A 26,877-nucleotide genomic window follows, 5' to 3' on the forward strand; every position below is an offset into this window, starting at 1 on the left:
TATGTATCTTATTTCTAATCATCTCAGAAATGTCTCTTGAAAATTGAATGGCTTGAACTTAACCTTTGTGTGGTGTTGATGTGTGTGTTACTCAGTGGTCTGCTGGATCCACCGCATTATTGTTTTAAATCAATACAGCCTTAATAGTTCGTGTAAAAATACCAGATGTTTGAAATATCACAGTGGCCAGCGTAGGGTTCTCCTTTAGCAGCTGTAGCCAGTCAGCGGCCTGACCATGTTGTCCACCCTCACAAACACACACACACACACACACACACATATACAAACACATACATACACACACACTAACAGCAGGCCATGTAGGAGGAGAACAGAGTGAAGGACACAGCACCTCCACACTTTTACTCCCTGCAGGTTCAGCCCAACACCACATGTGTAATATAAATGTGTGGGGGGTGAACAGAGTGAAGACACTGAAAATGGGTTATTTTATATGTTCTTCACAGAAAATGAGCAAAGGACAAGAATCTGAGGCTGAAATAATAATAAATCGCTTCATTTTGTCTTTTGTTAAACATTGAAAACGAGTCCCACAGACCTAAACATCACACAAGGGTTAGTGTAAAATTAATCCACCACTTTTTGAGTGTTACACAGTTATATATTCATATCAGAAACTGCAGATTTATGTAGTACATTCCTGTGGCTGTGGGCTCCTGCACATGGCCCTTGTGAAGGCAAAGGCGAGATTACTGTAGGAGTCAATGAAAAGCAACTTGTACTCGCAGTTCTATTTCCTTTCACACAAAGAGGCAGACTAACGACAAAAAAAGAGAAAAAACTCACTGAGATATCTGGAGCAGAGAGGAAGCAATTAAATAAGAGGAGAGGTATTTTTAACGCCGCGGACAGCAGAGCTTGAATGTGTGCGAGTGTGTGTTTGTGTGTGCGTCTGCACAAGTGTGTACAAGTGCTGGAGAGAGAACGTGTGCGTGGGAAGCATCCACAGCCATCTCGAGACGGGGTGAGGAGCGTGGGTGACAGTTCCTGTGTGGGAGGAGAAGGCATGAATACCATGCAGGGTTATGGTGCTTATGAATTGCGTTATGAAAGGGAGGGGGGGTAGACGTGGTTACACAACGCGGCCCCGTCGGCACTCGGCCAGAGTGGGCCGGCAGCGATGGCAGCGGCTCCGCAGCCGGATCCGCGGCACCGCGCAGCCCTTCAAGACATTTGGTCGAATACGCAATTATCCGGCAGCTGCAATGCCAGCCACTCGAAGCAGGCAGGAGGGAGGGAGTGAATACGCCGGAAAAAGCGGGCATCAGGCAGGCCTCCCATTTACTCAATGACGGGCATTCGCCTTCGTATGGACCTAAATACTCCAGCGGAAGATCTGCTTGCTTCTGGAAGTGGAGAGTTATTACTGTTGCTTTGCTATACTATTTAAATGTAATTACACGATTACTTACATGTAAATGTAACTGCATGATTACCACATAAGGACTTACACTTATGTTCCATTTACATTCTCTATCGACGTGATTGAGTCTGCATTTTTCACTTATTTCTACTTTTTAGCGTCAAAAAATGACAAACATGGCAGGATTATAACTTTTCAACAAAGTCGAATTACAATAAATCATCTCATCTACTCACAAACACGAGTGGCATTTGTTGAAAGTTTAGAATCGTAGAAAATTCTTCACGTTTCATTGATTTATGAGTGAAAAATAATCGATATCAAAATATAACACACAATTCACATCTTTCCAATAGACGTTTTAACATTTCTACAGTAAGGAGAACATTACAGCAACAGCTGTGTTTACGAATGAGAATTTAGACAAAACCCTCCTTTATAATGTCTCTGATGTAGAAGACTCACATTTTAGCAACGTTTTTTAGAAATACACCAAAAGACATTGTTTGTTTGGTGGCACAGTCCGATTTTAGAGAGGAGCGAGCTGGACGAGGTCTATAAGCTTTTCTTTGACAATTTGCTTGTCTGCACTCTCAGAAATAAAGGTACTAAACTGTCTCTGGGTCAGTGCCCTCTAGTCAGTGAGGTGGGACCATTAAGGCTCCATCTCAGTACCTTTAGTCAGGGAACATAACTGAACCATAATCCACTGAATGATATGTTCTAAGCTGTACTGACTCCACACACCCCGTCTCGTCTCCAGGCTTTTATTTTACTGTTCTGTTTAAAACATTCGGTTATGAAAAGGTACAAATACGAACTTTTCACCTGGAAAAACTTATTTAAGGTTCACAATCAGACCTTAAAACCACTGTTGGAGCTTTGAGGGAACATTTACACTGTTTGTACCTTGATGAAGGAAAAATGTACCTGAACAGAACCTTCATTTTTAACAGTGTTTAAAGGTAAGTTAAGGAGCTCAGGAGTTACCTAACAAGGTTTTGCTGTCTAATGTTTACTATTTCGATGGTTGAGAGTAAAGTTTTCATAGTCAGTTATACCTCATTGTCTGTTGGTCGTATTATGTGATTTAACTTTTTTATTTTACATTTTTATGTTTTTTATAGCGGGCCAGGGACAGGGCTGAGAAAGTTGTTTGGAAAATCCGTGTCCGACACCCGTGTTGAAAGCATATTTGTGGGTTCACAATCTCCAGACTAGGTGCTTTCCTCGGAGAGTGCTGTGGTGCTCACAGTGCGGCTTTGCTCCGTCTACCAGGCCCACTAGCCTCTCTTAGCGGTCAGTTTGGGGTCATAGCACATTGTCTGCATGGGTTAACCAGCGCTTCATGGAGGTGGTCTAATTTGAGGTATGAAGGACATACATTGCAGCCTTAGTAAGAGTTGGAGAACTCTGAACATTACAGTGTTTTGCAGTTTGCTTTTAGTGATGGCCTACATTTAGCCAAAGGAAGAAAAAAAACAATATCTGAATCCTAAAACTAAAAACCAAATATCTACTGAATTAATGAACATCCAAATAGGCGAATATTCAGGTCCAGCCCTATTACATACCATCAATGTTTATAGTATCACTGACCATCTGAATAGTCATGCTAGCGATACTTTGGCACTACTGACACTTTTCATCTCTCCACTCTTTTTATCTTTCTCTCTAATGCCACTTGTCACCTCTCCTCTCTTTATCTCTCTCTCTCTGTCATGTCGATTCCAAAAGAGTCGATTCTTCGACTCCAGCACATCTGGGAGTCAAGGCTGACTCTGAAAGTCAAACTGCTTGGAGTTGACTCTTTGACTGAAGGGACATCCCGAGGGAAGCGTGTGTTGAGTTTGAGTGGCTTGAGTTTTTTTTTTACCAGCTTTATGTTAATCCAGCACTGCCCACCAGTCACTGATAAAAATGTCTGCCTCCACAGTGCAGCACTCTGCACACTAACTCTGCTACAGAAAAAAAAAAAATCTTAATGTTCTTCATGATTAGGGTTGCTACAAACACAGGCTGAAAATGGAACAAGGAACAAAAACAAAAAACAGCAGTAAACAATATTTTTCACAGAACGTTTTGGGAAATAACGTCCCTGAAACTGGCTTCTTTTTTGCCTGTTTCTTATTCAAATGTTCCGTTCCACCTTAAATGGTGCTGCAGTTACATTTTTGCACCTATACACTATTTAGGTAACTGCAGCATCATTTAAGGTGGAACGGAAAATTTGAATAAGAAACTGGCAAATAAGCCGAATTCAGCCTCGTGGAAAGAGGAACAAGATAACATTCAGCTGCTCCGGAATAAAAACTTTACCATTCGTTTCCTATCAAAGCTTGAGCTCCATTCAGCAGCATCGTTACGTGAAATATGTGAATTCTAATGGTAAGATGTGCTGAAACATTAATCAGCTGTAGTCATTTGTCAACCTACCTGATATTACATGGTATAATCTATAAATTCTCATGATATCACTATAATCTGAAGCTACTCCAACCACAATTAGGATGGTTTAACATCTGCTGTATCTCTTTATTACTGGCTCTGGAGCTTTCCAATTCCAGCGACAGCAGTCAAGAGTCGACTGCAAAAAACCCAGAGTCATGCATCAATAACTAGAAGAGTCCTGTGTGTCGACTGCCTCGAGGGGGGCGGGCCAAATGGCTGGGTCTGCCACTGGAAAACTCCAAAGCCATTTAGTTAGCTCCTTTCAGCATTAGGTCATCCTTAATGTAACCCACTCTCTGGTTGCCCTCACTCAGCCCCCAGCCAGAGATAGTGTTCCCAATCAAACAACAGGCACATTGGACAAAAGGGGTGGGGGTAAGGGGGGATTTTCTTATAAGACAGTTTCTTATGACTTCATTGTGCTGTAAGCCATCTATGGGCCAATAGAACTATTTGAAAATTACTAGGCTAGTTAAAATGTAATTAACAAGAAATTTGCTCTGCTGCTTTGGCAAAATCCAACATATCCAACATTTACAGTGACATTTAGTCAATAATGATAGTAGTCTTGATTAGACTATATTAAATCATCAATTAATCTCATAAAGCAACAAAATAAACCCTTTACAAGCATGAAATGTCCTGCCACAAGCATTAAGCAGCCCATATCATGGAAAAACGAATTTTCAGAGTGGTTTGATGTAGAATGCTAACATCGTTAAAGTTTTAAAGCAAACTCTTCACTCCTTACTACTACTGTTCATAATTAAAGTGGAAAATAAGCTGAAAAAACAGCCCATCTGGAATTCATTGTTTTTGCGATGTCAATGCCTTTACATACATCCACCTATTCAGCCTATAGTTGAACTCTGCCCACTCACATTATAGGTATTAGGAGTGTTTCAGCCTGATCTGCTTTCTGAATGAGGCACAACACAGGTTTATCACTCATTTATCAGTCTTAAAGGTACAGTAACAAAAACAGCCTGTTCAATTTTAATGGTAAGATGAGCTGAAATATTAATCAGCTGTAGTCATTTGTCAACCTACCTGATATTTCATGGTATAATCTATACATTTTCATCATATCACTATAATCTGTAGCTTCAATACATCCAAAATATCCATCTGGAACTCATTGTTTTTGCGATATCAACAACTTTACATACATCCACCTATACAGAATACAGTTTAACTCCATCCACTCACATAATAGTTATAAGGAGTGTTTCAGCCTGATCTGCTTTCTGAATGAGGCACAACACAGACCTCACTTATCCGTCTTAAAGGTACAGTAACAACAACAGCCTGTTCAATTCTAAGGGGAAAAGAAAGTATATATAAAACCTCATAAATTATACAAAATACTTAAGAATGGTAAGATATGGCCCTTTTCATGTTTTTGTTGTAAGACACATACAACATAGCTCGGCATTTTCGATAAGCACTTTTCTGGGAAACATGTTTTGACATCCAGAGACACCTGTTCATTTTAAAGTGTAGTGATGCAGCACTACTACTATGGGGGTAAAGTGGCCTTGTGTCATTATGTATAGAAGGATATCTAGGTCTCTAATATATCGCTGCTGTCGGATGAAAACCGTTTATCTCCATTTTTGTCGTTTTTCAGTTTTTGACATAGATTGAAAATGTCTGTTACCCTTTACATTGTATGTAAATTTCATGATGAATGGACCAAAAGAAACGGCCCAAATGACTTGGAAAAATGTCTGGTTCCAAGTATGTTTTATCCATCTCCTGTAAAGTTATCATTTTGGAGATACAAGGTTTTGTTCCGACAACAGCGATAGGTATGATGTAAACACTCGCTATGAATAAGGCTCTAAAATGAGGGCTGCATATTTGTGAACTGAAACAATGCTGAAAAGCATGATGGGGGCCGTCGTTGGCACCACATATAGGCCATAAGATGGAATTATGACATTTCCCTGGAGGTGGTGGTGTAAAACATGTCTGCTTAGTGGACTGTAGCCCCGTCATGTGAACTGATGCTAATCCATTGTGTAAGTGCCACCGATTGGGGATCACGCTGCGTAAACAACAAACAGTGCTGGTTGCTTTTTTTTTTCAGGTTGTGCAGCTGTAGCTGTTTAATGTACATGTTTCCATTTAGCCCTGGCTGAACCGCAGAGCATTGCCCTACGAAAGGAAAGACAAGGAATGAGGAAATTGAGAAAAACAGGGGGCTTCATGTTGGTCTTAATTGTCTATGGAAAGACTGTCATATTTTCCACCGGGTAAGCTTGAAACCATTACCGAAGCTAGCCTTCATTAAATTTTCCACAACATTTTGCAGAAACGTCAGGAAGCAGCTGTGGAGGCACTGATTAATTGTCTTTCTCCCTGGATCCTTGACTTACAACTCCACACTTCATTGAGATTATATTCTTCTGTTTTCTTCCCCCTTCTTCTCACCAATCACTTCACAAGGTATTTCGCTATATAGAAATGTTAAAACCAGTGGCCAGTTGTAAACTTTTAAAACCCTGCAGCCTGAGGGGCCAAAGACTGCCTCCAAAAGATGTCTCAGCTGCGCCTGCATGCTTCCAAAAGGCTTTTTAACACAGTTTTTAGCCTGTGGGCTAACACATGTCGGTCCAACCGTAAGCCTCCACCTCCACCACCACCACCTCCTGTCCAGAATTCCATTAACCCCAAAGAAAAAAGAAAAACTAAAAAAACACTCAATGGGCAAAACTAGGCAAAACTGATACAGTGCAGTTTGGCCAGTATAAGTGAAATTAGATTTTGCTGCAAAACAAAGGATGGAGGCCACGCGAGAGCCGTGATGCCGGCTGGAAAAGCCGAAACATCTGCCACCGGGGCAGTCCGGCCTCCGGGAGCAGACCAAATAAATGGCTCTAGTCACTGTCCAAGGTTAAGAGCTCCAGATCTGGTGAGCAAACAGATGCGAGCAGGGCCGTCTGGCAGCCGCCACTGCTCAACAGAGCACCAGGCTAAAGAAGAGCTCATCACTACTCTCAGGCTTTGAAGCTGTGGCACTCGCAATGTCAGCACACACTTCATAGCAGCGCAGGACACGTCAGAGGCATGGTGTGGGTTCATATGGAGGCTCAGTCTTTAAAGCAGACATCTGTGTAAGTACGAAAGATCTTTTCAACCCCTTTAAATCCCCAGGCTTATAGGCCTCTAGAGTCATATATCAATCTGTAGTTGGTGTCTTGCCTATTTTACAAAACTATTTTTGCAAACTGCCTCACTGTGATAAGCAAAAATGTTCAAAAGTTGATAAGTTTTGTCCTAACCCACCTGCCCCTCCCACCCCCAACAGTCATGCTCTGCATTATGAAGTTGCTTAACAGTTAAAAATGTCGCTGCGTCATAGGAAAACCACGTATCTCCATTTTTGACGTTTTTCAGTTTTAGACATAATTTGAAAGTGCCTGTTGTTCTTTACATTGTGTGTACATTTCATCCAGAATGGACTAAAAGAAACAGCCCAAAATGACTTGGAAAAAAGTCTGGTTCCATTGACTTACATTCAAAGTAAAGCAGGTTTTTTCCTTCTCCTGTAAAGTTACCATTTTGGAAATATGAGGTTTTGTTCCAACAACAGCGATGTGAACTGCTACTATTAAACTTCAACACTGTTACATATCAACACCAGCTACTCAAAGCATGTAGGCTAAAGCCAAAGAAGCTTATCTACCACTTTTGACAAAGCGTACTGCTTTGTGTGGGGTTAGCAGTCTATTGATGTCAATTACATGTAGCCTCAGTCATATTTCAGCTCCTCAATGACCTCGTTATTCAGCGACAAAACCAACAAATACAAAACGGGCTATTTTTGCAGCTTAGTTTCCACATATGGAGTGTATGGACTGGGGAGTGAATGGCATGTTTTAAAACTTAAATAATGTTTACTTTTTGCCTCAAAAAAGTGAGGAAAATTAGTTTTGTCCATGATACGGGCCCTGTAAGCCTCAGGAATATGGTAATCCCTTTGGAAAGGATGGTGATTTGACTCAATAACAGTACAGTATGTATGAGAATATTCACTCTTCTAACAGAAGGTTTTAAAAGAACACAAACTGTGCGTTTAAGCAACTCTGACAATACTGGCCTTGAAAGGTTCCTAGCAAGCTAATCAGGAGTTTTATCAGTAGCAGTAAATCAGATATCATCAGCGATGCCCTTTTATCTTGCGTCTGCATCTGCGAGGCGTGCAGCCTCAGCTCCCGGCCTCACCAGATGTGCGGCTGATGGAACATGTGTCTCCCTCTCCCGCTCCTCTGTGTGGGTTTTTTTGTATACACACTGGCTCCCTGATGAGCTGCCAGGCTCTGCGTCCGTGGCCATGTTTGCTCCCGTGTGGAGGAGGTTTTCCACGACTACTAACAAGTCAACTAGTTAAATTGTTAATCTTTTACTCACGAGTTCCTTCTAGCCATTTACAACAATTTCCATTTGTTTCAATGTCAATAAGAGACAATAGTTTAATAGTCACTTACTAACCTACATGACAAATCAATTAACCCTTGTGTGGTGTTCAGGTCTGTGGGACCCGTTTTCAATGTTTAACAAAAGAAAAAATGATGTGATTTATTATTATTTCAGCCTCAGATTCTTGGCCTTTGCTCATTTTCTGTGAAGAACATATAAAATAACCCATTTTCAGTGTCTTCACTCTGTTCACCCCCCACACATTTATATTACACATGTGGTGTTGGGCTGAACCAGCGGGGAGTAAAAGTGTGGAGGTGCTGTGTCCTTCATTCTGTTCTCCTCCTACATGGCCTGCTGTTAGTGTGTATGTGTGTGTGAGGGTGGACAACATGGACAGGCTGCTGACTGGCTACAGCTGCTAAAGGAGAACCCTACGCTGGACACTTGATATTTTAAACATCTGGTGTTTTTACATAAATTGTTATGGCTGTATTGATTTAAATAAACAATAATGTGGTGGGTCCAGCAGACCACTGAGTAACAAACACACCAACACCACTCAAGGGTTAAAGGTATTCGAATTCAATGTTTAACATGTTACAGAGGTTGGCAAATGCAGTGTTAGGAGTCTTGCTAAAGGAACTCAACTGGTATACTGTTGTGTACTACAGTGTTGTACACTCACTACGCTGCACCTGTCTGTTTCAGTGAGCTTGCACTTTTGTTTTCACCAACAATAGCTCTGACTTCTAAGAGTTAAAGTAAAAAATATTGATAATTTGTTGAGTGATCTGTACATCAATTAAACATGTTTTATTATGAACTTAAAAAGCAGTGAATCCTTTATTTTGGTAACCCACAGGTATTTTTGTCACTTTTCAGCGTAGTCTTAACTAACTGGAACTGGAACTCTCTTACAAAGCATTTCTAAACTAACCAAGAATATTTGGCTTCATGTTTAGCACAAAACTGCTTTCAAGGCTGTTCCTGCTTCTTTGATATTTCACTACTAAAATCAGCCAGTGTTCCTGAGTAGCCAACAGCTGCCCACAGTGGATATAAAGGGTTTCACTGGAAAAAGCATTATAGACCACTTTCGAAATGTTCTTTGTTTTCATGAGATACATTTTTATGGGAGAAAGCTTTACACATATAATAAAAATGGGTTCTATAATGTGATTAATACTACCTTTATTAGAGATGTCAAAAGTATTTTTTATATATTATATAGCATTTTGGAATGAAATCCTTCATATATGGGTCGAGTGCTGAATAGTGGACATCATCGCGGTTGGAACAAAACCTTGTATCTCCAATTTTTATATTTTTTAACATTTTTATATAATTTGAAAACACCAACTACATTACGTTGTGTGAGAATGTGAGAAATGACCAGAATTACTTGGCAAAAAATCATTTTACATTGACTTTTATTTTAATTATTATTTTTTCTTTTACCTTTGATGGAAATTTACTGTTTTGGAGATACAAAGTTTTGTCCAGAAAGTGACGGCATACTGGTCAACTAGTCATTGTGTGGACTCACCCAAAAGTGCTGCAATGGGGTCCTGGTCTGGACGCTTGGCTCTGCGCCTCCTTTGGGCAGTTGGGTCAGGCGGAGGGACAGCGGCCAGGAAGGCGTTCAGAAGGATCCCTTGGCCAGGGTGCTGAGACTACGCAGACCACTAAGGAGAGCGAGAGAAAGAGAGAGAGAGGGAGATGGAGAGAGGGGAAACGACAGAATGTTTAATGATTCTGGTCTGGGTGCATGGAGCTTAGTGTCTTGCTAGGGCTCTTCACACTGGCTAAATGAACTAGAACTGAGCATCTGCTGAAACAATAAGCTCGCTCCCTCGGAGGAGTAACCGTGCACTATTAATCTGAACCTTCCGCTGCGTTTAGGCATAACCCGTAACCGCAACGAAGAGCATTTCTGAAAATATGAGACGACCGCGATGACAGATGACCTGCTCGGATTCAAATGGGCAAAGGGCCTTTTTCCAAAAAGTTATTAAGTGTCCGTCTAATAGAAATAAATGTGACCCCTCTGTAAATACTGGGCAATCATCTACAGTATTCTGAGACGAATTCTTCGCTATTAGAGTAAAAGTATACTTGGACACTCGCTATCTCCCCTCCTCATCATTTCCCTTCATTCTCTGCTCCAAATTCATCCTATCCCTCACCCTCTCCCCTGAAGCTGACAGTACCTGACAAATTACACAAACCCCACCGCCCACAATAGAGCACAGGGTCTAATTAGGTTGGCTGTTAATCTAACAGAATGAGATTTCCCTTCTCATTTGCAGAACGGTGGGTGAAAAACTACGTCCCAAACTGCAGGCCCTGTCGGCAAATCACAGATATTAAATTAAATTTTTAAAAAAAAAGGGAAAAAGTAGCCACAAGCCTGGGGGGGGCCGCTGAAACAGGGCTGAGCCCAAACAATGACCACAAAGCTCCTGTGTCCCTGCCTGGGTAGCAATAAGGCCCCGTCCAACAGGCCAGGAGGTGGAATAAGAGCCTCACTGTGGTTTGGGTGCATGAGGGACCTCTTCCTGATTAGATACCAAAAGGGAACAAAAAGCGATGGACAAAACTACCAGTGGCTGTCATTTTCTGCATTTTACGTAGCCAGCCACGTCGCAAGCTCCGTTACGAACACGGCAGAACAAAACAGAACTTATAGATTCAGCTAGGAACAAAGGCAGCACTGACTACACAGGTGAGGCTTTTAGTGAAAAGATGAAGGAAATTGTGAGAACGGCCCCCTAAAGAAACCACTTCTGCGTAAATCAACCCACAGACAACAGGACATACAAGGATTCACCATTATGCTTTTTCTCTCAGGCCAGATCCACAATGCTAGTGTGAATGGATGGAAAGAGGCAAGAGAGGTGAGTCATTGAGGTGGGCTCTGACTCCCCGCTCTCATAAAGAGCTCCAGAGGCCTGCTTTGCATAAGCCCGTCCGAGGCAGAGCGCATGTATATACCTCCTCTTCCTTCCCCTCTCGCTGCTCTGGGGTAGACTCAGCTAGGCACTCTTCCGTGCTCTCGCTGCCTTCCGTGAGGCCCGAGGCTGGAGATATTACAAACACCATTATGCTCCTGCGCTTCCGCGCCAGGGCCAGCTCAGCTAACCCAGAAAAACAAGGCATTTCTGTGAGGTTGCATCACAATCTGTGGTGGCGCTCACCCAGTGTAAACACAGGAAACGGGGTTTATCAAGACAGAACAATCTCTCGCCTCGGCTCACATGTAACACAGAAGAATACGGAGATTTGGAGAAGGCTTCATCACAGCCGAACACATCTGTCAGTGAAGACGGTCAACTGCCGAATTAGAAGAATTGAAAGGACTTAAATTGCGAGCACTGAGTGAAATGTCGTAATAAAGCTTTATTATTTGCTAAAGATCTGATCATCAGGTCTCTTAATCACTAAGACAATGACAAATCTGAGCAGGGCTCAACGTCACAACGTCACATGCTCTACTTGGAACATAATTCTGCACTTATTGGGAATAAAATTAAACAAAAGTGTGTCATGTACAATGGTTATGGTACATTTTATATGGCATGTTTTTTCTGATTTGTTAAATTCAGCAAATAAATATAAACTGTGCTTTATAATTTGCAGAAAATTGCCATATTCAAGCTACCATAGAGGCTTTGTTAACTTATTTTCTCTTAAAAAATCAACAAAACATGTAATTTGACCTGGGGTCAAATGTCCTTGGCTGAGACTTTAGCATTAGTTCTGCCTACTTATAGCAGCCTTAAGAAATACAAGGATGAAGATGAGGTCATGCCTGTTGAATAAAAACTGGGGGACCTGGCAAAAACTTACTATCACAATACTTTTTTTACATGTTTTCTATCACATTGTTTATTTTTTCTGATGTCTGATAAGAACTATAAATCCAATTATTTGTATAATATTTGTATATTGAACAATTAATAGCTGGGAAAGTGTTTCGTAAGTACTGATGATAACCAGAACATGCTTAGAAAAGCATGTTGTGACGTAATTTATCACAACAGCAATAAATATTGTCATATTTCCCAGCCCTCAATAAGAGGAGGCCATGCGTTACCACTGTTACAAGGTATTCAATTAATATTTTAATTGATTATAAATAATAATCGCAATGAACTATTCTTCTGCCAAGCTATACACTTTCTTAACCGTAGGCTATGGTTGCCAGGCAACCTATTCAAAGATTAGAACATGAAGATCCCATTCAGTTTCAACAACTTGGCACATTAACACAAAATTCCTATCAGTTATGCAGTAATACCAGTATTTAGGCTTAGAAATGATTTCAGATTTTAGAACTGGAACTGTGTGTTTTACGAACTGGACCGCTGACACTGAGTCATGGCAGACCTTCCTCTCTCAGAAGCCCATTTATTCCCAATGTGAGCTCTTTAACTGCAGGAGTTCCTCAGCGAGACGGGTTTGAAGTAAGTGACTCAGATGACTGACGTTTGGCGGGCGAGCTCTGCTCAGCATCAGGAGGTTCATCCGCCGCTATTCTTACCACGCCGGATTCCTGAAGGAAAGGATGCTGCTCCATCCTTTGGCACAACTCGCTCAGTGGGTCCTAAAGGCAGGCACAGTGCCTGGACCATTTGCCGAGCGTTGAGGAGATATGGACGGTATAAATAACTGCGCGTAATTACACGCGCCCGCTCTTCGCGCTTTCGGAATACTTGAGGACATGTGGCGCGTTGTGTTAAAAGCTCTCCTGCACAGCGCACAGCAGGATGGGTCTGGAAAATTGAAATGTTAAGAGATGACGGATGAATGCAGTAGTCTCTTTTTTCTCACTCCATCCCCCCCGTTTCGAAGATCTGTCTTATTTCTGGGAAAAAAAAAAAAAAAATTCTCGGCAACGTATATAACTCCCACGCTCTCGGTCCAAAATGAATGCAGTGCGCCGAGTGCATCTGTCGAGTCCTCCCCATCTTTAATTGCACATCCTAACACTCTTTTCTGCTTCTTTGTCTCCGGCTGAATAGGATTACAGGACTGACATTGAAAATACTACATACACGATATTACGAAGCTTTTTTTGCCAACCTAATCCCTTCCTTTTCTTCGAAAGAAAGAAAAAGCAAATTCCTTTTCAGAGCAAATCCATGCAGCCTTGAAAAACTGTAAGGAAGCCGCAGCTAATCGGATGGATGCACTACAAAAACAAACCAGTACATCTTATGCAATCTTGAAATTGTTAAAGATGCATCTGTTTACTTGTTAAGGCTTGTCAGAGTGTAAGCAACCACAACTGCTTATGGTTTGATGGCATATACACACAAATTTGAAAAAGCAAGGCCAAGTCTAAGATCTCATAATAAGAGTTAGGACACTGTATTCAGCTTTTAAAAGAATCACTGCAATTCATTGATTTTGTTTGGTTATAAATGGACTCAATCTGCATATACACACTATAGACTCAGGCCAATGTCTGAGTATATATTGTAGACACCAGCTCATCCAACGTTTCCTCTGAAATCGAGGGTGTTAATCAGGAATTTGTCCCCCTTTGCTGCAGTAACAGCCACTACTCTTCTGGGAAGGATTTACACTAGATGTTGAAACATTGTTGTGAGGATATAATTGCATTCAGCCACAAGACCATAAGTGAGGTCAGTTACTGAGCTTGCCCAACTCATCCCAAAGGTATTTGGATGGAGCACCATCACTCCAAAAAACATAGTTCCACTGCTCCACAGCCCAGTACTGGGGGACTTTATACCCCTCTAACCAAGGCTTGGCTTTGAGAATGAAGATTATACAAGCCGTGTGTTCGCCTCAGCAATGGGTGCTCCTTAATGTAGCTCAAATTCTCTAGACTGGGTGTCTGTACACTTTTGTACAAACAGGATTCCGCTGCTGTCGGAAGAAAACCACGTATCTCTGTTTTCGTCGATTTCCAGTTTTTTGACATAATTTGAAAACACCTGTTGCTCTTTACATTGTTTGTAAATTTCGTGAAGAATGGATTAAAAGAAACGGCCATAATGACTTGGGAAAAAATGTCTGGTTCCATTGACTTACATTAAAAGTAAAGTATGTTTTTTCCTTCTCCTGTAAAGTTACCATTTGGGAGATACAAGGTTTTCTTCCGACAACAGTGATATGTTACTTAAACAAAGGAAATAATGTCACTTTGGTGGTCACCTGGCTAATGTTGCTTTGTTAGGTTTACTAGCAAAGTACATTTTTAACAAGCAAAAAATCTAGCTTGGCTGGCTTTAAACTGGTCCCACAGGTCATTGTGGTCAAAATGAATGTATGTAATTGTATTACTACTGATGTTTTTTGGTTGCTTAGTATATGCAGTCACACTTTAATGATTCACATTAGTACTTTTTAACCACTGATAAGGGGTGACAAAGCTATATAGCGCCACTGTTGGAACAAAACCTCCAAAATGGTAACTTAAAGAAAAAACTTGTAACAAAAGTCAATGTACAGTGATATTTTCCAGTTTTTTTTTTTTTTAATTATTTCTATTGGTCCATTCACCATGAAGTTTCAACACAAACGAAAGGGCAAAGGTAGGTTTTAAACTATGTAAAAAATTAAAAACAAAAAAAGGAAAAACAAGGTTTTTGTGCAACGATATGTTGACTAAACTTATCAGGAGCTAATTAGCAATTAAGTAATCAGTAATTAAGCAATGAGTAACAAAGCAATTAGAAAGGAATTCCACTGATTTGAGATATAAACAGTCATTCAGGTGCTTCACTACAGCCCAATTCTGACGCTTGGTATTGGGAATGGTGGCCTTGGACTCGTGAGTGGCTTTCCCATTCTATTGGCAATGCTTTGATACAGAGATGAACCTTAAATGCACCTCAAAGTAGTGTAGAAGGGGTGTCTAAATACCTTGGGACACGTAATGTATACGTGCATATATTGTCTTGTATCAGACTGCAGCTAACAACAGTTAACAGTGCCGAATGTGGTCAGAAACCACGTCACAATGACAGCTAAATTAGTCAAGGTGCTAAAGCCTTCCTGTTTCGTTACTTCCACAACATTATTCAGACTGATGAAAATTTCATGTGAAGTAATACAGGAAAGTTAGTGAGATCATTTGAGGTGGCATTAGGAAGCTAAATGTATCACGGCGCAGGAAGAGCCCTGGGGCTAGCCGCCCTGTCATCACCCTGTCTGCCGCATTCACTGCGCCAGGCCTGCAACCATGGGAACCAATGAGTGCCCTGTCAGGTGCACCTGCTCCAGCCTGATACGTCCGACAACCCGCACAATGGCATCACTCTCTTTCTCTTTTTCCTCCTCTTTTCTCTTTCTCCACCACTTTGATAATCCGTCCTCCAACAAAAAACACTGCCTCCCAGTCTGACTCCCTGTTTTGGCCAATTCCACCTCAGCCACCAATCAAAGAGGGTACGGTAATGTAGTAGAGAACAGCAAAATCTGAAAATTACAGCACGAACATGCATCTAAATGGCTCTGAATGAGCCTGCTCCGGCTGCTTTGTGCTCCTGGCGCACCTAGGGCTCTCTCTCTCGCTGGCAGCCGAGCATTGTTCTGGTAATATTCTTCATTTCACACCCTTCGCCTCCTTCATAATTAATACAAGTCTTCTTAATAAATACTCTAAAACTCACTGACTTTTGTGGCTTTTTAATAAGGCTCGTAGCTCCAGGCGTTCTATAGAGACGATGCAATTACCTTACATTTAATGGGTCGACTTAAAAATTTATGGAAGGAAACTGAAAAGTACGTTTTGAGGAATGGTGCGGCCGGCCCGGGCGACAGCTCAGCTCCATCCTGTGGCTTTCAGAAGGGGTGGGGTAGGCGGACGGCAGATCCCGCTAAACCACGGCATGTTGTTCAAGCTGATCAGCGGGCTCTGTTGTTCTCCTACAACCCCAGCTGCACATAACACCCCCGCCATCCCTCGCTCCCTCCCTCTTTCTTTCTTTTTTTTTTTCTCCTCCCCTCCGTTTCCATGTATCCCCCTGACGGAGCGGCCTAATGGAAAGAGCACGGCTGACAGATGAGTGCATCAGGGTGGAATTCGCAGCATAGCTGCGGTCATGACATCAGAGGCTCGCGTTTTTATTGTCGGCCCGGGCGAGTGTTCCTCTGACAGCCGGCGCTCAGTGTCGCGTTACCCATCGCAAGAGCCGGGAAATCGGCCTAAGTGGATTTCCTGACTGCGCTGGCTGTCTTCTGGTAAAATTAGCCCTATTTTCAGGCCAGCGTCGGCAACAGAAATAAAAAGGCAGAAATAAGAATGTCTATGGTGCCTTCAACTGTACTTTGAACATGTGTGATCTTTCAGGCAGACCTGAAAGATTATGTCTAAAGGATATTCCAGTCTGATCTTTATCTGTCGCGTCTGTATTGTACAGCCACTTTACACAAATGGTAAAAGAACAGAAAACCAAATCACACAAGCCAAAGAGCAAATGCTGAACCATTACTGTCCATGATAAACACAGAAGTAGTCCAACCAGTGGCACATGGGCCAAAACAGAAGAAAATTCTTACCTCTATCATCCAGTAAGCTAACTGAGCACTGTACTAGCCCACTTCCAGGAGAAAAATGGCACACAAAATACAGTAAAGCCCTTTTCTTACTCTGAACGTCACACTTCTTCTTCTTCTTTTACTTCTTCTTCACACTCTGAGAAGTCTTAGAATCCAAACTACATGTGGTTGTACTTTAAATATAAAATAAATAGCTAAATAAATGTTCTAATGTCTCAGCTTTGACAACCTGCTTTTTTAAATGTTACTTTTCAACCATTTTCTCCCAATTTGCTTACAGCTTGTACCCGATGTACCCCTCCACCACTATTGTAGACTGAAGCCCAACACACAGCTCCATCGGTAAGAGTGCAGCTTGTAATCAGCCAGTCCTAACTGTATTTTTGAGAAATGTCAGAGGGTTTGGAGGAGAACGCTAAACGCTCAAATCGGCCAGGCAATCACAGAGGTGCCCGTCTGACTGGTTGCATAACACAAGAGAGTAAAGAGAGACTCTGTCATCTTTCCTTCCCAGAGAGAACATGACTGATCCTCTGGTACGATATGTTTATTTTAATTGATAGTCTTATATTCAGGCAGACCTGACTACTCTTGTTCCCAACAGGGCTCTGTTTACAACACATTAGACATGATCATGAGCTTCTAACACGTAACAGAATAGTACAAAAATCTGTAATAATAAAACTCACACTTATATTTACAGAGCAGCGAATATAAACACAGAACAGACAAATATAACAGAGCTTGATGTAAGAGTGGCTTTGAGTACTTGGTAAGAAAATGACAGCAAACACATGGCTGCCAGTGTAATCAGACTAATTAACTAATCAAATCGTTGTTGTAATATCAATGCCTCGTAAGGCATTCTTTTGCTTTTTACTGGAAAGTGTCAGCTGTCCTTTACAGTGTGTATTACAATGATGAATGAATGAGTGCAAATTGCCCAAAACAACTTGATTTTATGATACTGATATTGAAACTTTGAGTACCTGATGATTTCGATATTTTTTTTCTGGGCCCTTGTCCTACATTTTTCAAGTATTTTAGTATTTCCTTTGAGGCTCACTTAGAACAATTGTGGTTTTATGTACCAAAAATAGTCCTAATTCATATTTACCTTTTTTTAGCCAATTTCTAACCTTTCAGACAATTTTTTAACCTCTCTTCATCCCTCAGAATTGAACAGGCTGTTTATGTTACTGTGTCTTTAAGAGTGATATATGTAAATTAGCACTGTCCTGATAGGCTGCCCTGTAGTGTGCCTCATTCAAAAAGCACTTAGAGCTGAAAACCTGCTTAGAACTTCAATATGAATGGGCGGAGCTAAACTGCTGAAGGCTAAATAGGCAGATATATGTAAATGAGCTAGATCTCAATGCATTACAGTGAATTAAAATAAGGTTTTCACAGCACAGTTTCCATTTAGGTAAAGGTAATGATAAAGACTGGGGAGTGAATGGTACATTTGAATATGTTAACAGTGTTTACATATTACGTCAACTTGATATGGGATATGATAAGAGCTTTTTCTGATCGAATCATGATAAACTATCTAAACACTCGGACTGGATTGATTCTTCTTCCCCTCCAGTAATTATTCCAGCATTTTCTGCTGATATCAACCTAAGTAGACTGATGCCATCTCTAACTTAAGGGTCATTCTACAGAAACGTCCACTTTTCTATCTGTCCATAGGAGTCAGTGGTGTTACTGATCCTCAATGGTGTTACACATAAGAAAGGAACACCAGAGACATTTTAATGAACAATGCATTTTACAAAATAACTGCTACAGAGCATCAAACCACATGTTGTCAATCATGGAATATCCACTAAAATATGTAATTTCATCCATTTGTATTCTATTTTTTCACAATTACCTCAGAATAAAGTCGGTCACACCAGTGACTTCAGCTAAAAGCTTCATATGAAATCATGAGCTAAATGAGAAAATCTCTGATAACTGAAAGACACAGTGGACTCACCATGTGCTTTTCTTCATAGATCCTCAGAAAATAGGTAAAAGGAAGTCAAGTGATGTCATCAGTGTGACTTTTATTTTGAAATAAGAGAAGTAAAATAAGAAGTTTTCTTTGTGTCATTTAAATCATACACTTCATAGTCATGTATAGATTATTGCAGTGAAAATTGCAGAAAAACATGTTTTTTACCTCACAATATGGCCTCAGCCTTCACACATGACTGTGAGGACGAGCTCTTCTGTGGTGCTTGGAATTCTATATGATTGATTTAAAAACCAATATTGCTAAATTGAGGCTCAATAAGGTGTAATTATTAAAATAACTAATTGTTTTATTATAAAATCTAAATAAATTATAACCCTAACATGTTTTTCAAGTGTAATATATCTGTATACGCTAGGGACACAAAAATGGGCGTTTCTGTAGAATGACCCTTAAGTTAAACGTTTTTACCGTTTCAGAGATATCTGTTTTCTTTTTCAGTGACGAATGCAACTAATAAAACAAACCAAGAGACACAGGAACCTAGGATAACATCAAATACGTGACATTTTAAGTAGAAAAAGCAAAGCCTACTCATATATCATTGATTAGGCTCCATTCCAAAGGGAGGAGAAGCCTTTCCTTGTGTGTGCCTCCAAACAGACAGCGGTGCCACATGACCAAGTGTGGCACACAATGAGCGTCTCTTCAGTCCAGCAGGTGTAGGAGAAGAGCCGGGCACCCACTCTGTAATCAGCGCGTTGGGGGACAGGATTTGGGCTGCAACAAATTGGATCCACATGGTGTTTAATGGGCATTAATCACAGAGAGAAGCGGCCGTTCTGCGTAAGCCACGTCAGCCGCCTCCAGAGCTGGCTAATCAGTGTCATCTCATCGCGCCTTCATCAGCCCCCCTGTCCCCCCCAACAAAACCACCACTACCACTGTATCTCAGGCTCCACGCACCAGATTGAAAGGGGGAAGTGTCATTTGCGTCAGGGCACCAGTTCCGGGCTCCGGTACCCCTTCCTAATTGGTGCTTTTCTTGACACTTCCTCAGACCAAGGTGTGACCAGTAGAGAATCAGAGAACGACTAGCGCGCCAGCGTCAGCCCCAAGAACCTTCAGCAGTGGATCCTTTTTCCAAGCATAAAAATATACACCGTTTCCCCAGACAATCAGCCGAGACATGTTTTGTGCCGGAATCTGTTTTTTTCTTAAGGAATTTGCTCAGTTATCACTTAAAAAGAACTATTTAAGCAAAGCCTCTACACTCTACACTAAAGGTAGTAAACTGTCACTGGGGCAGTGCCCCTCTTGTCACTGGGGTGGGACCCTCAAGGGTGGGAATGTAGGCTTATTAAGTTGTGAAATTTCTAAACCAATCCAAACCAATCGTCTAACTAAATAAACACAGGGTGGTTCAAAAAGATTAATCTGATTTCAAAGCACCATATTTTTACAACCGTGAGGTGCCTAGGAACCAATCACAATCCAATTGAAAGAGGGGGTCATAGAGTTTCTGACTGTCAGAGGAAGATCCCCTGAGCAGAAAGCGTTCTGCGTTCTCCACTTCAATAAGAGTGAATCCATCCTAACTGTGCAGTGTGATTTTCGTGGGCAGTGAAGCTCCAACAGCTCAGAGCGTTCGGCGTTGGTTCCACAACACTGGATGATCTCCGAAATCGCACTGAAAGAGCCGTGAGTGCAGCGACACCCGACATGCTCAATCCAGTATGGGATGAGTTTGACTATGGTGTTGATGTTGTCTGTACAGCTGGAGGAGGTTCATACTGAGACCTTGTACAATTACATAATAAACTTTATGCTCATTTAAACCATTTACAGTTCATTGTATTGATCTGTAATGTATGTACCTGTATTATTAAGTAAATATTTAGATACATACTCATGATAGAGTTCCACCAGCTAAGGATAGTGTATTTTATAAGTATTTTGCTTGTGTTAATGATTGTTTTCTGCATGTTAAAAGTGCATAGACTACAGGAATCTAGGGACGGGTTTTAGAGGTGGTGTATCCTTGTTTGCAGGAGATTTCGCCACAATCCGACACTAAAAGCTTAACAAGTTGTCCCCAGTTGCACATTCTTGTTACAGGATCAAGTCTGGCCCAGTGAGACTAGTATTCACAAAACGTCCCAGTGCTGCTGTGGGATCAGGTTCCAGATCCTAGACCAGCGCTCCAACTCTGAGAACTTTAATTTTACACTGACTCTGTCAGTGGTAAGCTGTGGTAAAGAGCTGCCGCCCGTCGTTATCCAGTTCTGACAAAACCACCGACCAGGCTGCGACCTTAATGAGAACAATCAGATCTGAATTCATGGGGGGGGTTTTTTGCACTTTGCACTTCGCTGCAGAGGACAGCAGTCTGATCTGATCAGACAATAGGAGTCAAGCATTGAGGTTTGCAACATGAATTTAGCCTTAAAGTAGTGTCTCCTTGTGGTGGTCCACAGATCTAACAGTAGACTTCTCCTTGAAGACCAGGCTAAGGTCACTGAGTTCACTGCCTTTCGCTGTGCGGGGTGAGTACGCCCACTCCTCCTTCTGGCCTCCTCTTGTACCTCTTGTGCAGAAAAACAAGACCAGACTCTGCATGATAGCGCCGTGAGTCAAGAGTACGCCATCCGTGCCAATCTCAGGGCTGTTATACAAGGCAAAGGACCTGGCGCTGTGCAGCTTTCTGAGTCAGTCTGTAAAAGACATCCAGGCCCGTCTGTCCAGTTTCCACTCGTTTTCTCCCTAACACGCCTGCTCACCATTTTTTTTTCTTAAAGTATGGCTTTAAGAGCAGCCAGGCGCTTCGGTGGGATTTTGACAGAGCTGTGGCAGAATTCTGCTAGTCGAAATGAGAGCTTTATGGCAACGTAATTGATGGGCTCAGGCAGCCCAGCGGCAGCACAGTGCCATATCCTGCATGAGACATGCGCTCCTTTTTATAGGGTCCCTCCGGAAACATGCTAAATGACAGTGAGGTTGAGAGGTTCGGGAAATTTTATGCACCGGTGTCTATTAACACCCAATCAACGGTGGCACAGAGCCAGACAGACGTGCAAATTACAATATCTCGGGCCTTTTTTCAGCCTTTCCAAACTTTGGACTTGAAACCAGATATTCAGTTGGAGAGGTTCAGTCGATGATGTTTGAGCGTTCTCACAGTTCTTCTGCAGGAATAAAATGTTTGGGCTCACATTAAGGTTTGCCGCTAAATTGCCCTGAGGTTGTGAGCTAATGTGAGAGCTCTGTGTGGATATTTGGCCTTTGTGCAATTCAACAGCAGACTGTGGACGGACGAAGAGCGCATCTGGTTCCTCACTACTGGTCTAAGCAATAGCCTTTGACCTCAAAATCAGTGGCTTGGCTTGTACAACTCAATAACAGCCATCTGTACACTGTATTAGCCATAAAGCATGTTCTAAGAAATACAATGCTGAAGGTAGTTTATCCAGTGGCTTTGCGATCTTAATGTCATGTGACCTGTTCAGTGTGATATTCTCTTTATCATCTCCCAATGCTGTGTCGTATCTGGGAAACCAGTCCCTACCCTAATAATGTGATTGCTTTGAAGGGGAATTCCACGAATTTTTCAAAAAAATTGAATGGTTAAGATAAAAATAAACTAATTTAGAGTAACTTGATGTGAAATGCAATTCTAGAGAAGCTCACCTAGTCAGAATTGTTCACAGTGGTGTTGACAGACAGACTTTAATGCCTCACAGAAAGATATATCTCGAGAAATGGTTACATATACGCTGCTTGACATTGTTTTGAGCTCAAGTTTTGGCCTAAAACATATACATTTTAAAATACATTCATAGAGAAAACATACATGCAGGGTGGTATAAGGCAAAAAAGTCTCAGAAGAAAACTTATTTTTTCCAAATTTACCCCTTAACAACATTACTTAAAAAAACTGTAGGTTCACTGGTCACTGGATAGTAAATAAAATGGCTATATTTGTATAGCAGACATTGTGACCCCTGGTTCCTATCAGCACCACTGTTAATAAATCGGAGTCAGTGTGTTTCTCGCTAATACACCGCTTCACATCAAAACCCTTGGAATGACTTTGTTTATGTCTCAACACTGGAATCAAGCTGACATTTTTAAGAAATCGGTGGAATTCCCCTTTAGGATTAGGCTTCAGACATAGCAGTGCTGCTGAATGATCTCTCTGCTTTAAACAGTGGTTACTTTCACTGCTCTCGCGTCACTCTTTGGAAATGGTCATAGAGTGGAACTCTGACACAACAATGAAATCCCTTTCTTCAGGTGAGATTACAGTGCGAAGCCCTAATATTACTGAAACTACAGTGACCGTGTTGGTGACATTCACACCTCACTGACCACAGAGAGAACTGCTTTATCAAAGCAAAGACCAACCGGGCAGCTTCCAGCAGACTGCATCAGTTGTATCATTCATAGTTCACGCTGACAGACCGGGTCTGAACGTCTGTCTAGATATTATAACGTTCAACAAATCTCTGATAAATCATCCACGATGGGGGAGGAGGAAACTAATCCAAGGAAAGTAGGTCTGAAGCATCTGGTATCAGGCACTGCAACAAGTGATCAAAAAACAAGCAAGATGCCTGTCTGGGAGTTTAATGAAAAAGGGGAAGTTTGTGGTTCATGACGAGGCCTTACCATAAATTCAATCAGGGCTTCCCAGCAATAAACTCCGCATTTTTTTGTCACAGCACTTTTCACATGTCTTATTCTAGGTCAAAGGTCATGGATTCTAAGGACTAACCACAACTTTGGTCAGTATGACTGTTACCACAGCTCTGGCAACAAGTCATAACTGCTCATAGACCTCTTTTGTCTAGCGTGCTGTATGAGGAACAGACTACAGCACTAAATAAATACTAAAGCAATAAATTCTACCACCGAACTCCTGAGTCCCTTGCTAAAGAGAACATTTGTTAGTGGTGAAATGCTGACTCACTGCTGCAGAAGCAGTGCCATTGGTGTCCTGGCCATAGCATTCACTGGCCTTTCATACAGATACTGCTGCGTCTGCACCGAGCTTCTTTGGCCAAGGAGGCCATGATTCAAGCACAGCTCACTTCAAAACATCTTCAAGGCAAACAGTTCATTGCTCATCAACAGCTACACGTATACATGAATCCTTAGAAGTCATAGTTATTGTCAGTGATAATAAAAGTGAAATACACTGTTAACATTTTCTCATGTGCAGCTCATTAAAACAAGCAGAGAGATTCAGTCGGAAATTCCAGTTCTAAACTTTAAATTCCACATTTGTGTTTGTAGGTAGGTACAATATTGTGATAGGCATCTTGTATCATGATATGATATTTCACTTTTAAGTAGGGGTGGGTGAAATGACGAAACTACAATATAACTGCAGCGTGATTTAAAAAGATTCATCTGATTTCAAAGTGATTTATTTCACTTGTAAATCATTACAGATCAATGCAGTGAACTGTAAATGGTTTAACTGAGCATAAAGTTTATTATGTAATTGTACAAGGTCTCAGTATGAACCTCCTCCAGCTGTACAGACAACATCAACGCCATAGTCAAACTCATCCCATACTGGATTGAGCGTGTCGGGTGTCGCTGCACTCACGGCTCTTTCAGTGCGATTTCGGAGATCATCCAGTGTTGTGGAACCAACGACGAACGCTCTGAGCTGTTGGAGCTTCACTGCCCACGAAAATCACACTGCACAGTTAGGACGGATTCACTCTTATTGAAGTGGAGAACGCAGAACGCTTTCTGCTCAGGGGTCGCATCTCCTCACAGACTGAAGGGAGCCAGTCAGAAACTCTTTGACCCCCTCTTTCAATTGAATTGTGATTGGTTCCTAGGCGCCTCACAGCTGGAAAAATATGGCACTTTGAAATCGGATTAATCTTTTTGAACCACCCTGTATAATAGTTTCACAGTATGGTGGGATAAGTTGGAACGAAGTACAATGGATTTTTTTCAACATTCCACATACTGAGCTGCACTGAATCTGAATAAACAGCACTGGTCAGTGTTCACAGACAATATCCACAATATGCCCCCCAAGGCGCACCGTGGCATATTTGTCTTAATTTATCACGATACGATATAATATTGCTGTATTGCCCACTCCTGAAGTACAGTGTTATAGACACAGATGGTACCCTATAGAACATGCTAAATTTTGACCTTTATTCTATATGCTAATGATCAGAGAACCACCGGGGTATTAATGCAGCTGAAAGAGTCTGACATTTTGCGGCCGTCCCTCAGGACCCAGTAGAATAATGTTGGTTTTGGACAGTCCACGGCCTGCCCTCTCCCCGCTCCTAATAAAGAACGAATAAGGGCAGAGGAGGGTGAAACTCCAGGGCCAAGAACATCAATCAGTGGCCCCTCCGTGCTTCTCCAGGCTTCTCCCAGCACAGAGAGCACAGGCTCAGACCGCATTGTGGCGCCTGTCCCTTTAAGTGTCACTCTGCAGGAGACGAGCGCGCTCTGGAGATAATAACAGTGCCTCCATAAGCCTCGCAATGCATTAATATTAAAGCGCAGCTAAGCACAGGGGCAAAGTGGCCCACTTCAGATGAGCACGTCTGCCAGGGCCTAATCCAGCAGCAGAAAGGGTGAGCGAGAAAGCGAGAGAGACAGGAAGCTTTCAATAATTCCCATAATCACTTACACATTTTTTTTATGTTGTGCTGTCCTTGGTATCCCTGAGGTCAGTTTCCAACTCGATGCCAACAAAAGCACAATGCTGTGTCAGGAGTTTTCGGCCCACTTGAGTGCCTAGGATGCAGATGTGAATGAAGAACAAGGGCCTTTCTTTAGGCAGTGGGAGGAGTTCGTAAAAGCCGTTTCTGTCCCCGAAAGCACATGCCCAGAGTCACACCTCGACGCGCTGTTCGAGCGCCAACGTTACCAGGGATCGCCAGTCACCGCTAGTCGTTCTGTGGTCAATTATTCATAAAAAGAGTACTTAAAATGAGCGGTTTATTAATATAAACCAAAAATGAATCTGATTTAAATTGCCTATTCCTAGTGAGCAGTGGAATGAACAGCCAATCATGATGTCAGTCTTCTAACAAGACAACAACAGTGCCTAAAAGAACATTCCAAATAGAATCAACACATGAACTAAATAAAATCTGTATTTGGTAGAGGCCTTGAAGTACCGTTCTAATGTAATTATGGGTGTAAACTACATTTCATTGAGTCTTTTGCATCTGGCTGAGGTGCTGAGGCTGGGACAGATCACAGCTGTGGATGAAAGCCCAGGAAGCCACAGTGGCATCTTTATGCCTTCTTAAAGAAAATAGGATCTAAGATTCCCACGCTTTATGTCCTTTAACTCACTATCTCTGTTATGTCTTTACTATAAAATAACTTCTCCTTGATATTGACTAAACTTACCAAGTTAAATTCTGAAAACTGACCACAACGACTCCATGTCGTCTGGTCTCGCTAGCTGTATAAATCTGTCTGTGCTCCCCCTCCAAACAAATGCCTCCATAATCACACACCTATAAATGCAATTGAATTAACAGCCTGACTGAGATCTTGCTGTCGTTTCGACAGAAAGCACTGCCGAGGGCATTCGAGGGGTTAATGTGCTGATTGAAATAATTCTAATAACATCTTTCAACAGAGCAGCTGTAACAATATTTGAGATGCTTCCCTAATGGGGATCCTACGGTGGGGGCTGAGTGTGTGTGTTGAGGGGGGTCGTGGTGGAAGCAGCAGGCAACAATACAATAATTCTGTCTTCTTATCTCAGTCTGTTCATTTCTTTTTTTTTTCCCTGAAAAGAGCCTCGAGCACAAGCAGCACAGACTCTTTTTTCTTGCTCAGTTTCTGCTTCCCCAGTGGCCTTGGAGTTCACAGTGACTGCCCGGACCACGAAGGCAAAAGAAAGAGTCTATTAGGCAAATGTGTGGCAGAAAAACCGAAGACAGAGAAAAACAAGCTTAAGCCATGTGTTACAGCAACAGCTCAGCAAAAACATCCCATTTGTCCATTTTGCCTTTTATCCAAAATAGAGTGAATCATCCAAAACATGTGTGGTGACTGATGTTTGCTTCTCCAGTTTTGCACTGGAGCTACGAGGCTAACGTAGCTAACA

The 26,877-nt window shown here is 41.8% G+C and overlaps 1 protein-coding gene across 3 annotated transcripts in view; it reads right to left on the bottom strand.

The window, feature by feature from the left end:
* hivep2a (HIVEP zinc finger 2a) overlaps positions 1 to 26,877 on the bottom strand; it is a 140,295-nt gene that overhangs the window by 19,656 nt on the left and 93,762 nt on the right. For all 3 annotated transcript variants that reach the window (XM_036581216.1, XM_036581215.1, XM_036581213.1), the window contains one exon: positions 9,810 to 9,948. The gene's annotated coding sequence lies outside the window, so the exon portion shown is untranslated. The remainder of the gene's footprint in view (positions 1 to 9,809; positions 9,949 to 26,877) is intronic.

This window comes from Colossoma macropomum, unplaced genomic scaffold (assembly GCF_904425465.1).
Source record: "Colossoma macropomum unplaced genomic scaffold, Colossoma_macropomum, whole genome shotgun sequence".
Taxonomy (NCBI): domain Eukaryota; kingdom Metazoa; phylum Chordata; class Actinopteri; order Characiformes; family Serrasalmidae; genus Colossoma; species Colossoma macropomum.